This window comes from Trichomycterus rosablanca, chromosome 5 (genome assembly GCF_030014385.1).
Source record: "Trichomycterus rosablanca isolate fTriRos1 chromosome 5, fTriRos1.hap1, whole genome shotgun sequence".
Classification (NCBI taxonomy): domain Eukaryota; kingdom Metazoa; phylum Chordata; class Actinopteri; order Siluriformes; family Trichomycteridae; genus Trichomycterus; species Trichomycterus rosablanca.
In genome coordinates, this window is record NC_085992.1 from 31,740,257 (window position 1) to 31,752,613 (window position 12,357).

The following is a 12,357-nucleotide window of genomic DNA, read 5'->3' on the forward strand; positions in this document are numbered from 1 at the left end:
ATTCTCTAATAGAGAATACAGACTATGACTGAATAAAGCTAAAGTGAATAATTATCTAAAGTGAACAGCTAAAAAGAACAATCTTGAATGTAACTGTTTAGGATATGCTGAATAAAACATCACTAACATTTAAAAAGGTATTGCTATGACAGTTTAAAAATGGGAGCATGGTTACTGTAGTGCCTCACAGAGAGAAACAGATAGGCACAGAAAAGCTGGCAGTCTGTGTCAGGGTTCCATTAGAGTGACTTTACTGTAAGCTGCTCGGTGCTCTGCTCCGCTCCGCTGTAGAGGCTGCTGTCACCACGCTGCTGCCAAAATGACAAGCACTCCAAAGAGGACATGAAGGACAACTGAGAAAGTGTCGTCTTTTCTTCTCGCACTGTGATGTCTTGTTCGATAAAGGAGCAGCAGACAGAACAAAAGGAACAATGGGGAATGAAAGAAAAGCAAGAGAAGGGCAGAGAGAGAGAAACCACACCATATGGTAGAGAGACTCCGTGCTGACATCTGAATTACATTTTAGCCATGTGGAGAGAAAGAAAAAGAGAAATAACTATCTCTCGAATGTTTATTTAACTCAGCTTTTGTCTTGTTGCTCAAGCCTCTGAAGCAGCATGTATGCATTCAGACACACAGATAACTGACACACTATGGGACTGTATTGCAGATGCAGGTGTCAAAGTGGCAAAGCTGACATTTATATCATTTAAATTTACTGACAATTTATCTCACTGCACTAAATGTCTTCATAAGGAATTATGTGTCAATTTATGAGAAGAATGGAATTTGATCAACTGAATTTTAGTTTAGTAGGCACAATTCTAAAAACAAATAATTGTGATTACCATAACAACCATACTCATAATTTTTCATTATTTTTTACTAACTGCTTTATTCTTTTTACTAACTGCTTTATCCTGGTTAGGGTAACAGTGGGTCTAGTGCCACGCAGAAACACTGGGCTTACTCATTCACACCAATTGAAATTTGGATTATAGTTTTTGCATGTTTGAAGAAAGCTGGACTACCCAGGAAAACCATGTGAACACAGAATAATTTTCAATGAAACATTATTCTCCTCCTAACATGTTTGCATGTTTAAAAATCCCAGGAGCACTGTGGCACCGTATACACTCCTATCAGTAGAACACACTTTCATGTTATTACCATGTTTTTGCCATTGCAGAGCAGAGACTAGTCTACCAGCCAAATAACATTTGGGATTCCTTACATTAAAGGATGGGGTTTAGATCAGTGACAAACATCATTTTGCCTTGATAACCTCTAATAAGTGATTTTGGTAAGTGCTAACAAGCTTCTGTCACCTCTCTTGTGGAATTTCACCCAATATTTCCATCCACAATCTTCCAGCTCAATAATGTTTAATGGTTTTCATGCTGCAACAGCTTTCTTTAAATCTCGCCAAATATTTTCTATAGGATATAAATCTGGAGAATGAGAAGGCCACTTGAATCACATTCATATTTTTCAGTTTAGATTTGTCACTTCCTAGAACTGTGTCCCAGTGTACGAGTGTAAATATACTGTATATATACAGTGTATCACAAAAGTGAGTACACCCCTCACATTTCTGCAGATATTTCAGTATATCTTTTCATGGGACAACACTGACAAAATGACACTTTGACACAATGAAAAGTAGTCTGTGTGCAGCTTATATAACAGTGTAAATTTATTCTTCCCTCAAAATAACTCAATATACAGCCATTAATGTCTAAACCACTGGCAACAAAAGTGAGTACACCCCTTCAGTTCCTGAAGTGTCAATATTTTGTGTGGCCACCATTATTTCCCAGAACTGCCTTAACTCTCCTGGGCATGGAGTTTACCAGAGCTTCACAGGTTGCCACTGGAATGCTTTTCCACTCCTCCATGACGACATCACGGAGCTGGCGGATATTCGAGACTTTGCGCTCCTCCACCTTCCGCTTGAGGATGCCCCAAAGATGTTCTATTGGGTTTAGGTCTGGAGACATGCTTGGCCAGTCCATCACCTTTACGCTCAGCCTCTTCAATAAAGCAGTGGTCGTCTTAGAGGTGTGTTTGGGGTCATTATCATGCTGGAACACTGCCCTGCGACCCAGTTTCCGGAGGGAGGGGATCATGCTCTGCTTCAGTATTTCACAGTACATATTGGAGTTCATGCGTCCCTCAATGAAATGTAACTCCCCAACACCTGCTGCACTCATGCAGCCCCAGACCATGGCATTCCCACCACCATGCTTGACTGTAGGCATGACACACTTATCTTTGTACTCCTCACCTGATTGCCGCCACACATGCTTGAGAACATCTGAACCAAACAAATTAATCTTGGTCTCATCAGACCATAGGACATGGTTCCAGTAATCCATGTCCTTTGTTGACATGTCTTCAGCAAACTGTTTGCGGGCTTTCTTGTGTAGAGACTTCAGAAGAGGCTTCCTTCTGGGGTGACAGCCATGCAGACCAATTTGATGTAGTGTGCGGCGTATGGTCTGAGCACTGACAGGCTGACCCCCCACCTTTTCAATCTCTGCAGCAATGCTGACAGCACTCCTGCGCCTATCTTTCAAAGACAGCAGTTGGATGTGACGCTGAGCACGTGCACTCAGCTTCTTTGGACAACCAACGCGAGGTCTGTTCTGAGTGGACCCTGCTCTTTTAAAACGCTGGATGATCTTGGCCACTGTGCTGCAGCTCAGTTTCAGGGTGTTGGCAATCTTCTTGTAGCCTTGGCCATCTTCATGTAGCGCAACAATTCATCTTTTAAGATCCTCAGAGAGTTCTTTGCCATGAGGTGCCATGTTGGAACTTTCAGTGACCAGTATGAGAGAGTGTGAGAGCTGTACTACTAAATTGAACACACCTGCTCCCTATGCACAGCTGAGACCTAGTAACACTAACAAATCACATGACATTTTGGAGGGAAAATGACAAGCAGTGCTCAGTTTGGACATTTAGGGGTGTAGTCTCTTAGGGGTGTACTGACTTTTGTTGCCGGTGGTTTAGACATTAATGGCTGTATATTGAGTTATTTTGAGGGAAGAATAAATTTACACTGTTATATAAGCTGCACACAGACTACTTTTCATTGTGTCAAAGTGTCATTTTGTCAGTGTTGTCCCATGAAAAGATATACTTAAATATCTGCAGAAATGTGAGGGGTGTACTCACTTTTGTGATACACTGTATATATATATATCATTATATACATCATATATATGTCATTTTCCCTCCAAAATGTCATGTGATTTGTTAGTGTTACTAGGTCTCAGGTGTGCATAGGGAGCAGGTGTGTTCAATTTAGTAGTACAGCTCTCACACTCTCTCATACTGGTCACTGAAAGTTCCAACATGGCACCTCATGGCAAAGAACTCTCTGAGGATCTTAAAAGACGAATTGTTGCACTACATGAAGATGGCCAAGGCTACAAGAAGATTGCCAACACCCTGAAACTGAGCTGCAGCACAGTGGCCAAGATCATCCAGCGTTTTAAAAGAGCAGTGTCCACTCAGAACAGACTTTGCGTTGGTCGTCCAAAGAAGCTGAGTGCATGTGCTCAGCGTCACATCCAACTGCTGTCTTTGAAAGATAGGCGCAGGAGTGCTGTCAGCATTGCTGCAGAGATTGAAAAGGTGGGGGGTCAGCCTGTCAGTGCTCAGACCATACGCTGCACACTACATCAAATTGGTCTGCATGGCTGTCACCCCAGAAGGAAGCCTCTTCTGAAGTCTCTACACAAGAAAGCTCGCAAACAGTTTGCTGAAGACATGTCAACAAAGGACATGGATTACTGGAACCATGTCCTATGGTCTGATGAGACCAAGATTAATTTGTTTGGTTCAGATGGTCTCAAGCATGTGTGGCGGCAATCAGGTGAGGAGTACAAAGATAAGTGTGTCATGCCTACAGTCAAGCATGGTGGTGGGAATGCCATGGTCTGGGGCTGCATGAGTGCAGCAGGTGTTGGGGAGTTACATTTCATTGAGGGACACATGAACTCCAATATGTACTGTGAAATACTGAAGCAGAGCATGATCCCCTCCCTCCGGAAACTGGGTCGCAGGGCAGTGTTCCAGCATGATAATGACCCCAAACACACCTCTAAGACGACCACTGCTTTATTGAAGAGGCTAAGGGTTAAGGTGATGGACTGGTCAAGCATGTCTCCAGACCTAAACCCAATAGAACATCTTTGGGGCATCCTCAAGCGGAAGGTGGAGGAGCGCAAAGTCTCGAATATCCGCCAGCTCCGTGATGTCGTCATGGAGGAGTGGAAAAGCATTCCAGTGGCAACCTGTGAAGCTCTGGTAAACTCCATGCCCAGGAGAGTTAAGGCAGTTCTGGGAAATAATGGTGGCCACACAAAATATTGACACTTCAGGAACTTTCACTAAGGGGTGTACTCACTTTTGTTGCCGGTGGTTTAGACATTAATGGCTGTATATTGAGTTATTTTGAGGGAATAATAAATTTACACTGTTATATAAGCTGCACACAGACTACTTTTCATTGTGTCAAAGTGTCATTTTGTCAGTGTTGTCCCATGAAAAGATATACTTAAATATCTGCAGAAATGTGAGGGGTGTACTCACTTTTGTGATACACTGTATATATGATTTTTTTTAATCTAAAGTTGAAAACACTCACTCACTTTTTTTAACTGCTTATCCAATCAGGGGGGGGGTCGTGGTTGCTGGAGTCTATCCCAGCTTTTCAATGGGCACAAGGCACACAGTAACACCCTGGATGGGGTGCCAGTCCATCGCAGGGCAGACACACACACACACACACACACACACACACACACACACACACACACACATAGACACACCCATTTACTTATAGGGCCATTCAGTGTCTCCAATTGTGGGAGGAAACCGGAGCTCCCAGAGGAAACCCACACAGACACGGGGAGAACATGCAAACTCCGGACCACCCTGCCTGCAAATATTTGTGATGATTTTTAATTGAATGCCTGTGTAAGACCTGTGTAGGTTTATTGCATTTTACTTACTGCCCCAGCTATTTTGGAACTAAATTTGTAATAGGCTCAGTCTCATGTATATGCCTCTATAGTGATTTTTTTTTTTGTTCAATTCTAAATTGCAGTTAATGGCCCTGTTAAAACTGAATTCTACCAAGCAGTAAAGCTTTACTACACTTTCAATGAACCTGTACGTGCCAGCCTGTCAAATCAATGCAAAATGAACAATACAATGTTGAATAAAAATTAATGTCAAAAGTTTTGAGACTGACTGCTGGTAATATGAGAAGTAAGTTATTATGAAACCATAAATAGTTATTAGCCGTCATTGCAGGTGGCACGCTACAATTCATTCAATCTGTTTTTTTAAATGTCATGGCCCTGGTGTGATTGTGTGGAACATGAATGGCAGGGTGAACTGCTCCGGCTGAAATGGCACGTTTGGTGACATTACATCAGCGCACAGTAGGACCAAATTATCCATGAAATAAAAGAGGGTTATGAGACAGGTATGTTGATTGTCTTCCTAATGCCTCAGCGCATACACACACATCCACATGGCGCAGGGAAACAGAGACCCGGTGCCTGACATCTCACCCCACACAACCTTATTACAACATTTCAACAAAGGTTAGCACCTGAAGGCACTCTCACTGCGCTTTGATAGCTTCAGGTCTAAAGATGTCAGTCAGACAGCCCTTCATGTCAGACCAGCACCATCGTTCTCCCTCTCTGGCATGCACTTGTGCTTTCTCCTGCTCTCACACATACTTGGGAGTAATTTTATGTGCCAGTGTGGCACATAATACACTTTTAATGGACAGCTAATTCTCTGCCATTAATTTGTCAACATGATTACTGGATCTGTCGTCTCAGCGCGGGCAAAGTCTAGGCTCTTTTTAAGCACATACAAGACGTTAATGTGTTTCTATTCAGGTTTACATCAAGGCACGTCAGAGATTTACATAATGCAGCCATTGAGGTCCATGACAGCCTGCTTCTCTACCAAGCTCGTTTCTCCTGACTTGATTTCTCCCTACAAAGAACCTTTGCATTTGCAAGTTTTGCTAAGCTGAATGCTGCCATTTCTCAGTGCTGGAAATGTATCTGCAGTCAGAGAGAAAAGATGTTGGGAAAAGAGAGGAGTTTAGTTTACGCACATTGAGTTCATTCCTTCATTCGTTTATCTAAATTATTCTTTTTATCCCTATTAGAATCATTGTGGCTTCTGAGCTTACGGAAACAACCTGGATGGGTTGCCAATTCATCGAAGGGCAGCACAAACTCATTCTTTCATGAGCGTATACTTAAGCGCAGTTGGAAGCAATTAATCCACCATCAGCATGTTCTTCACAGGTGGAAGGATGCTTGCTGACATGAGAGAACATGCTATGTTTTTCATAACAACATCACTACCATAGAAGATGCAATGAGCACTAAAATTGTACTATTATTAATTAGGATTTGGGCTAAATATTAAATATTAAAATCCTGATGTTGTTTTCTCATTGTTAAACTGTATGTAAACAGTGTAGAGATACACAGTATTTCTTAAACAATGCTAAATGTAAAGCATAAAGCATAAAAAATCTGACATAAAGACAATACATAAAGGAGTAAAGACAATTTGGAGAGTTGCCCTCCTTAGCTACTCTTGCTGGCACCTCAACCGTACAGCAAAGTCGTATCTGCAGCAAGAATTAGGACAAACCCTGTTCGACATGCTATTTGCTGGCCCAAGACATGCCAATTGTGCCTGTTTGGCACATGGTAAGGCCGGTAGCATTTCTCAAATTCTAAAATAAAAATATGCCATTATGACATCACAATAATAATGTATTAAATTATGTCATTGATTGTGACATCACAATTACGACGCATTGAATTGTCATTATGACATCTTGAATTATGTTATTGATTATGACATCACAATTAGGACATATTGAATGTCATTTATTATGACATCACAATTACAGCATATTGAATTATGTCTGATTATGACAGCAGAATTAGGACGTATTAAAGTATGTTCTTGATTATGACATCACAATTATGACATTAAATCATGAAATTGATTATGACATCACAATTATGACATTAAATTGTGTAACTGATTATGACATCACAATTACGATTTATTGAGTTGTCGTTAATTACAGCGTATTTAATAATGCCATAGATGACATCACAATTACAGCATATTGAATTATGTCATTAATTATGACATCACAAATACAGCATATTGAATTATGTCTTTGATTATGACATTACAATTACAGCGTATTTAATTATGCCATCAGCAAATATCAATACTTTAGAATTATTCATGACATCTTTTTTGAGTTAGCTCTTTATCCTGTTGGTCAACCTACATTGGGCCATTTAGCAGGCTTTCATACTTTATGTACAATCTTTACCATTTGGGCTCTTCTACTTACTACTTTTACTTAATGACTTATGTTTTCTATTGTTGTTTTCTGATGAGATGGTAGTTATTAAATCACACCTGTTGCTTGTTACCCCTATTCAGTTATTTAATTATTTAATGTGTGTTTAAAAAGCATAGCATGTCTGGCTTTCATTTTGGCTTAATTAATTTATTAATGTCAATGCAAAAACTGCTTAATCTTGCCATAGTGGACACTATAATACGAAATTTGAATAATTTGCCATAATGTCTGACTTTTTTAAGTTACGATCAGTAGGATTATATGTGGCTGCTTGTCAGATTTGCAACATTTGCAACCAACAAGCTGCCTTTAAGTTACCAAAAAAGTTGCATGCCAAGCTGTCAGAGTGCACACAAAGCATTTACTCTTTTTAAAACTACATGCAGAAGTTGAAATAGATTTGCGAATAGGTCATATAGGGCAACATTCAAAGCTCTTCACCTTTCACTAACCAAACCCAGGAAACATGACCGCCTTTTGACAGGAAATTAACCAGACATCAGAATGGAAGATCAAGACAATACTTCTGTTCAGGGTTTACCAGAAGAACACACATTAAAAACTACATTGTTTTGGTTGTTGGACACTTCCTGGTTAGTCATCTTTGATGTGTATGAAAATGTGTCAGACTGTTGAATCGGTCTAGAATAAGCAATTATTCTACCATTTCCAGCTATTTTGAAGCATGAAATTGTGTTTATTATTTTTTTTTTGTATTTATATTAGCAGGACTGGATAGGTCATTATCTGGATATTGTGGCAGTGCAGCTGTTTTTACTTGTTACACATCAAAGAAAAACTTACATTTGTATGCCAATTTTATATAAAATATTTAGGCATGTACAGTATTGTATATACTGTATGTACAGTGATTATTAATTACTGCTGTAGATTATGGTTTATATAAATAATTCAGATAAAACTTGAAATGAAACCAGTAATGCTTCTTTGTTGGACCAGACAAAAGTGGTTCCTTTATGAACTATCCATTAAAGGTTTTGTTGAGAAACTACTAATACTTTTATACTCTTCAGTAATACTTAGCACACACAACTAAGTTCAATAAACATGACATACACCGATCAGCCATAACATTAAAACCACCTCCTTGTTTCTACACACATTGTCCATTTTATCAGCTCCACTTACCATATAGAAGCACTTTGTAGTTCTACAGTTACTGACTGTAGTCCATCTGGTTCTCTGCATGCTTGTTAGCCCCCTTTCATGCTGTTCTCTTCCAGGACCACTACAGAGCGGGTATTATCTGGGTGGTGGGTCATTCTCAGCACTGCAGTGACACTGACATGGTGGTGGTGTGTTAGTGTGTGTTGTGCTGGTATGATCAGACACAGCAGTGCTGATGGAGTTTTTAAACACCTCACTGTCACTGCTAAACTGAGAATAGTCCACCAACCTAAAATATATCCAGCCAACAGCGCCCTGTGACCACTGATGACGGTCTAGAAGACAGCAGCAATAGATGAGCGATTGTCTCTGACTTTACATCTACAAGGTGGACCAACTAGGTAAGAGTGTCTAATAGAGTGGACAGTGAGTGGACATGGTATTTAAAAACTCCAGCAGCGCTGCTGTGTCTGATCCACTCATACCAGCACAACACTAACACACCACCACCATGTCAGTGTCACTGCAGTGCTGAGAATGATCCACCATCCAAATAATACCTACTCTGTGGTGGTCCTGTGGGGGGCCTGACCATTGAAGAACATGGTGAAAGCCGGCTAAAAAAGTATGTAGAGAAACAGATGGACTACAGTCAGTAATTGTAGAACTACAAAATGCTTCTATATGGTAAGTGGAGCTGATAAAATGGACAGTGAGTGTAAAAACAAGAAGGAGTTTTTAATGTTATGGCTGATCAGTGTATTTCAGAAACAGTAATATTCTCACAGCCCAGGGGACAGGCATTGTTTATTTTACAGCTCTCTGTTCAATGTCTACACACAAACTTATGTAAAATTGAGCTTTTTGATATTTGAAAATTGTTTCCTTTGGCATGGGTAGTAATTGCATGACAAAATAAAGCTTCAGGTTCTCTTATGTTGACAATGAGTCAACACTATCAATTAGAAAAATTGCAGGACCCTAATTAACAGCATCAAACAGTTAATTATTATGAGCAGTGTGAGTTAGACTGCTGCAAAAGCTGGTTACATGTTGTATAGCATAAAATGGCATTTCTATAATCCAAGCCTTTTTCTGTAATCTACAAAGAGAAAGACTACAAGCAGAAATTTATGAGCCAGACGTAATAACGCTTAGACTTATAGTAGCTGTGCAAGCAGAAATTGATCTTTGCATACATCCCAGCAGTACTGGGTAAAACTTAGGCAACCGTGTGTGTGTGTAGAATTAAAGTGGAAAAAGGCAGTGCACTTGCTGCCTTGTTGACCTACAGAAAAAGGAACTGATGCTTATAATCCTTGGTGGGCCCCTTGTATGAGAAAGGGCCTGTTGACCAATCACAGTGCTTGAAGATTAGATAAGAACCTGGAGGTCATTCATACTCTATACTGGAAGGAGCCAAGATGTTGGGTCTAGAAATATGAAACAGTTTGAACACCAAAACACACAAAAATATGCAAATGTTAAATTACACAAACCCTATTTCCAGACAAGCTGGGACACTTTCAGAAATGCAATTAAACCTGAAATCTGCAATTTGTTAATTTACTTAAAACTTTATTTAACAAACAAAAAAACAAAGAAAAGATTTTCAGTGTTTTTAGTGACAATACTATTTGTTAAATACAAACAAATTAAGAAATTGATGCCTGCAACACACTCATAAAAGCAGGGACGAAGGCATGTTTACCACTGGGTCACATCTTCTTTTCTTTTACTTATTCGGTTGGAATTTAGGACACCAATTGCTGCAGTTTTAGAAGTGGAATTTGTGCCCATTCTTGCTGTATACAGGACTTCAGCTGATCAACAGTCTGTGGTTGCTGTTGTCTGATTCCCCTGTTCATGCTGCACCATTTTTAATAATAAACAGATCTGGACAGCAGGCAGGCCAGTCAAGCACAAGCACTCTGTGTCTCTGTGGCCACTCTGTTGTAACTTGTGCAGAATGAGGCCTGGCATTGTTTTGCTGAAATAGACATGGGGTTCCTGGGAAATTAAGTCATCTTGATGGCTACACATATCTCTCCAAAATACCAATATACAGTAAGCCTCTACATCAATGGTACCTTCACATATATTCAAACTGCCCGTGCCATAGGCACTGATGCACCCCTATGCCGTCACAGATGCTAGTTTTTGCACTTTTCATTGGTAACAGTTTGGATGGTATTTTTTATCTTTGCCATGTAGAATTTAATGTTCATTTATCCCAAAAATACCTGGACTTATCTGACCACAGGACACATTTCCATTGTCTTTTCGTTAATCTCAGATGACTTGTGAGTGTTTGTGCACAAATTTAATATATGGCTTTCTCTTTGCAAAATACAGTTTCATATTGCATGCAGAGGCAAGCTGTGTTAAGTAACAATGATTTTCCCAAGTTCATGTGATTATGTTCATCAAGGTAGCATGACGGCTTCTCAAACAAAACCGCCTGAGGGCTTGATGGTCACATTCAGCAGTGTTTCTGCCCTTGGCCTTTTTGCACAAAGATTTTTCCTGTCTCCCTGAATCTGTTTATGATATAATGGACAGTAAGATGTTAAATAACCTGAAACCTTTGCAATCTTGCACTGAGGAATATTGTCTTTGATCTGAATGAAATAAAATATCATTAAATTTGTCAAAAAGTGGTAAACCATAACCCAACCTTGCTGGCAAAGACTAAGCCTTTGGTGGATGCTTCTGTAATTCTCAAACTTGATGACCTCACCCGATATCAATTAAGCTTTTAATTGGGGAACCTTCCAGAAGAGTGTTACTTGTACAACCTTAGTCTTATTTTGCCTTTGTACCAACTTTTTTAAGTGTGTTGCAGGCATCACATACAGCTGCAGTTTATATATATTCTCACAGCCATATATACACACCTCTGGGTGAAAAATCCAATCGTTAAATGAAGTAAATATGTTATTTTATTGATATATGTTATAATTGTGTTGTTTTTTGGGTTTTTTTACAATTTAAGTGTAATTTATTTACACATGCAAATACACTTTATAATTTTAATTTAATTTATCTTAAAATCTGTGTTGGCTCTTTGTTCTTACACAATTTTTACTGAATTAAACTGGTTCAATACTAAATCAACATCACAATAATCTAATCAAAAACCATCACATCCATAGACTAATTCTAATTCCTCTTAAATCTTTGGTTCTTTTACAGAAAGCTTTATGTCAAATGCAGGTGGATTATAGCGTCAGTCATGTTGATGGAGAGGTGCCTCTTAGAGCACTGATTTAGCCGTCCACATTCCCAACACCCAAACAGGCTTATTTCTTTCATGAGAGCATTTAATTTGAAAGGCATTGGACACATTGTTAGACTTTCAGTCTAACTGTTACAGACTGGCAAAAACTGTTGCCAGCATGTTAATCTAAAAAAATCCACTGATATATGCTTACAGCACTTACATTACATTTACTTTATTTATTATTTAAAATGCTTAAATTTAGTGTAAGGCACCACCAACACTTTGACAAGATCAGGCCATCTCTCCAAACTGAATGACTGAGCCAGGAGGATATTAATCAGGGAAGCTACCAAGAGGCCAATGGCAACTTTGAAGACTAACAAGTCTGGAGCTTGGTTGGTCTTCAAGTGACAACAATTGCACAAGCTTGACACAAATCTGGCCTGTATGTCAGGATGGCAAGAATGAAGCGGCTTATGAAAATGTCATGCTGGAAGACATAAAAGATTCTAAAGCCATGTGGCAAAAGGTTTTAGTCAGATAAGACCAATAACTTTTTGGA